Raw genomic sequence first — 5,333 nt, forward strand, 5'->3', positions numbered from 1 at the left:
GACGGGCGCGGTCCCGCCGCCGGGGAACTTCCAGGGCTCCGCGGCGCTGGCCAGAAGCAGGCACAGAACGAGCTGCCCCCGGGAGTCCCCGGCCCCGCTCTTTTAGATCCGGAACGTCCGACAGCAGGGAACCAGAAACCGCCTGCGCCTGCACGGGGGGATTGGAGGCCCCGGGCAAGGCGCTAAATCCGCACGTCGCGCTGGCGGCGCTGGTCAGCGCGGAGACGGCCTGAGGGTCTCAGTCCATGCTCACTGGGTCCTCACTGTGGACCCGCTTTAGTTGTCTACCCCTCCATCTCCTCGGGTGCCCGGATACCCAGTCGGCAGTGGGACCAAGAAACACAGTCTCAATTTCAGTGCCAACCAAGGCAATTAATTAGGGAGGTTAAACAACAGCCATCGAAACACAGCGCACAGGCAATGCCCCCCAGAATAAAATTGAGGATGTTTTGAAACCTCCGCGCCGTAGTTCTTGTTCCTCATCACATAACATTTCGAGTTGAAAATTTTTTTATTTGCAATTATTTGAAGATTGAACAGAGCTGGAGGCCAATTCTGGTTCTTCCCTGAAAATAGCCAATTGACCTCTACAAGCCACTTGCCCTCTTGGAGTACCTGGTTACTCACCTGTAAAATGAAGGAGTTGGACAAGATGGCTTACGATGTCTCTTCCAGTTCTAGGAATTCCTTGATTATTTTAGACATTTTCTACCAAAGCATGGTGTTTGGCCATGCAATCGTTTTCCTAGTCTTGGTGGTGAAATGGTTAAGCTCCGCACTTCTAACCAAAAGGTTGGCGCTTCAACTCATCCAGAGGCTCCATGGAAGGAAGACCTGGTGATCTGCTCCTATAAAGATTACAGCCTAGAAAACCCTATGGGGCAGTTCTACTCTGTCCTGTAGGATTGCTGTGAGTCGGAATCCACTCTATGGCAACGGGTTTAAGATACTGGTAATACCCTACGTTTTCTAACCTGTGTGGTGGGTGCTGGATGTTCATTTTATTTATTTTTTAGACTATGTAATTATTTCTATACACTTTTGATAGTATGGTATATTTCACAATAAAAAAAAATCGAAAGTTTGACACAACACCTCCATGTCTGAAGTAGTCTTCTCAAAACAAACAAACACCTGAATCTGATTTAAGATCCCAGATCCAATCACCAATTTATAGGAATACATGGAACAATAAAACATGTTCAACAACAACACAAGGATACGATCAGAAAATTCCAGACTCTGGGAATTTTCAGATGGGACAAATAGTGTAATGGTTAAGATTCTGTGTGAAATTGGCTGGGCCATGATTCTCAGTGGTTCAGCAGTTATGATGTAGTTTGGCAGATAGTAATGATGCAATCACTTCCATGATGACATCTGCTATGAACAGCCAATCAGTTGAAAGGGAGTTTCCTTGGGGTTGTGGCCTGCATCCAGTATATGTGGACTTTCTGGCAAGGCTTGCTGGCTTTTGCTGCTCTGGATCCTGCATCTGACCTCTGGATCTTGAGACTTGAGCTAGCAACTTACCTGCTGATCTTGGGATTCGTCAGCCTCTGCAGCTTGTGAGCCAGCAGCTTGCTGTCTTGCCTGCCAATCTTGGGATTCGTCAGCCTCCACACCCTGGGAGTCAGAGGTCTACTATCCAACCTGCTGATCTTGGGTCCACCAGCCCCTGCAGCTACGTGACTCAGGAGAAGCCTCCAGCCTGACCCATGGACTTGGAACTTTCCAGCCTCTGTAACTACATGAGCTGTTTGCTTGATATAAATCTCTCTTTCTTTCTCTACACGTACACACACATATACATATATGTATATATATATATATAAACCAAAAAACACCAAACCCATTGCTGTCGAGTCGACTCTGACTCGTAGCGATGCTATAGGTCAGAGTAGAACTGCCCCATAGGGTTTCCAAGGAGCAGCAGCTGGTGGATTCAAACTGCTGACCTTTTGATTAGGAGCCAAGTACTTAACCACTGCGCCACCAGGGCTCCATGTATATATATATATATATATATATATATGTACACTTCACTGTTTTTGCTTCTCTAGAGAACACAGCCTAAGACTTTTGGTACCAAGAATGGTTCTAGAGAAACAAAATTGTAAGGTCGAATTTTCTAAATTTGTTCTCAAGTCTGGTTAGTCTTAAAGATATTGATGACTCTGCTTCCAGTAGTAAAGAGGGCACTGCCAATCCATGGAGTAAGGTGGCAATAGAAATACGCAAAATATCACCACCAATAGATCAGGTACCAGTGAAAGACGAGGCTCTGGGTGGTTGCATGTGTGATACCTTTCTACAATTTTGTCAGAATGAGAAATATAAGGAAGCTGGTTGTTTGGTCCTACTTTCACTAGACAAAGTAGTGAAAGAAGGAGATACGCTCAGGACTTAAGAGTCACAGCTCAAGCGCTACATAAACAACCTCAAAGTTGCCACTTGTGTCTTGAAAGAAAGCCTTATATTTTATAGTAACAGAGCTGATATTGCCAAAAACCAAACACTGAGTCTTATCGTAAGAGTGACTGAATTACTACATCAATTGAATTCCCAACCTCGAATGGTGTCGGAAGTTAAAGTGAGGACATTGATTGGGAAGAAATGGGATCCTGAAACTTGGGATGGGGACATTTGGGCAGATAATCAGGAAGCTGGAAACACTGAGTCCCTAAATTCCACTGAATCACTCCTGCAAACAGAAGTAGCCCTCTCACTCCCATCTGAAGAGATTACTCCATCTTTGTCTGCTAAACCATCCTCCCCAGTAAAACCATTAGCTCCTCAACCCCCATCTGATGAGATTAACCCAACTGTGTCTGAACAGCCTTTGTTTGAGTCATCCCGTGAGGAGGCATCTAAGTCATTGCCTGGGGCATTGCCCCAGGCAGAAGCCTTGCAAGAGGTTGCTAAATGTTCTCAGGATACATCCCCACCATCCATTTTTCCGTCTAGACCTATAACTAGACTTAAGTCCCAGTGAGCCCCAAAAGGTGAAGTACAAAGTGTGACCCAGGAGGAGTTATGCTACACTCCAAAAGAACTGCGTGAGTTTTCTGATATGTACAAACAGAAACCTGGGGAATATGTGTGGGAATGGCTATTAAGGGTGTGGGATAAGGGTACAAGGAACATAAAGTTGGATCAGTCTGAGTTTATTGATATGGGCCCACTAAGCACAGATTCTTCATTCAATGTTTCAGCTCAAGAGGTTAGGAAAGGATCTAATAGTTTATTTGGTTGGGTTGCTGAAGCATGGATTACACAGTGGCTTACGCTAACTGCCTTGGTATACTGTAGAAGAAGGTATCCAAAGACTTAGGGAAATTGGCATGTTAGAGTGGATTTATCAGGTTAGACCCACAGACCTACACATGGAGCGCCCAGAGGACACAGCTTTTACCACCACGGTGAGGAACAAATATGTGAAGGGAGCCCTGGCATCCTTGAAGACTGTTGTGATTGCTGTTTTATGTAAGTCAGATTTGACAGCGAGAACTGCCCTAACTGAATTAAGACACCTAACTACAATGGGGCTGATTGGACCCCGTGGTGGTAGGGGCCAAGTGGCAGTACTCAACTGACAAAGACAAGGTAGGCATGGTTATCCTAAAAAATGGACAGCAGAGTCAAAGCAGTAATCAGAATAGTCTGACTCATATGGACTTGTATGGCATTGGCTACTTAGTCATGATATCACTAGGAGTGAAATAGATAGAAATCTACTAAATATTTATTTGATCTGTACAAGTAGAAAAATTGTAGGTAAGGTGAATGGCAGTCTAACTTGAATCACCAGAATAGAGAGTCACAGCCCCTCAATCAATTCCCAGACTTGAGCCAGTATACAGATCCACAACCCCTTGTATGAAGGGGAGGCTGGGTACCCTTGAGGAAGGACCTTAGTACACTGCCAAAAATTTATACTGTTAATCTTTCTCCCAGCCTTCACCAAAGAGATCTATGGCCTGTTACAAGGAAATAATCAGACTTTTCAGGGATTACTGGATGCAGGGTTGGTGATTCTCACCACATCTCCATTCAACTTGCCTATTTGGCCTTTGCAAAAAACAAGTGGATCTTGGAGAATGACAGTGGATTATCAAAAACTTAACCAGGTGGTGACTTGAATTGCAGCTGCTGTTCCAGATGTGATTTAATTGCTTGAGCAAATCAATACATCTCTGGTACCTGGTATGCAGCTATTGATCTGGCTAATGCCTTTTTGTCCATACCTATTTCAAAGGAACACCAGAAGCAGTTTGCCTTCAGCAGGCAAGGCCAGCAATACACCTTTATTGTCCTACCTTAGGGCTATATCAACACTCCAGCCCTATGTGATAATTTAGTCTGCAGAGTTGGGATTTTCTAGCCTCTACAACTGCGTGAGCCATTTTCTTGATATAAATCTCTCTCTCTCTCTCTACTGTTTTCCTTCTCTAGAGAACACAACCTATGACAAATAGCCTGACTTCTTCAACAAAAATTGGTAAAAGGGAGAGTAACTATAGTTTAAGGTAAATGTAGGAGATATATATCAAGCAATTGCAAGGTCCAATGTAAGGGTTTTATTTGAATCCTGATTCAAACAAACAAACTAAAAAATAGATATCTGTGTCTGTCTATATATGATAATTGGATTTTATATCTGATATTAAGTAATTATAGTTTAAAATTTTACATGCAATAATGATATTGTGGTTATGTATTTTTTAAATATTTCCTATCTTTTAGCAGTGCATATGAAATATTTACAGATAAAATGTTATGAGATGGGGAGTTTGAGGGTAGAATGGAGAGTCACTATTAATGGCTACAGGGTTTCTTTGAGGGGGTGATGAAAATATTTTAAAATTAGATTATGGTGATGGTTGCACAACTCTGTAAATATACTAAAAACTATTGAATTATATGCTAAATATGTGAACTATATGGTATGTAAGTTATATCTCAATAAAGCTGTTAAAATGATATAAAGTATGAGATTTTTTCAAAATAATCTGATATGAGGGATGTGAGTGGAGGAAACAAAATTGACCATGTGAGAATAATTATTGAGCTTAAAATGATAGCCATTATACTTTTCTTTGAATTTTTCTATAATAAAAATTTTTTGGAAAAAAAAGAGTTTGAAATAATGGATTAGTTATCCTGAATGTGTGGAAGGTAAGCTGCTCTTTATTGTCATATTACTAACCCACCTAATGACGTGAGCTACAGCATAACCAGGAGTTCTCGTGGTGCAATGGTTAAGAGCTCTACTGCTAACCAAAACATTGGAGGTTCGAACCCACCAGTGGCTACACCCTGCAGTGGCAATC

This window comes from Trichechus manatus, unplaced genomic scaffold (genome assembly GCF_000243295.1).
Source record: "Trichechus manatus latirostris isolate Lorelei unplaced genomic scaffold, TriManLat1.0 scaffold00118, whole genome shotgun sequence".
Classification (NCBI taxonomy): domain Eukaryota; kingdom Metazoa; phylum Chordata; class Mammalia; order Sirenia; family Trichechidae; genus Trichechus; species Trichechus manatus.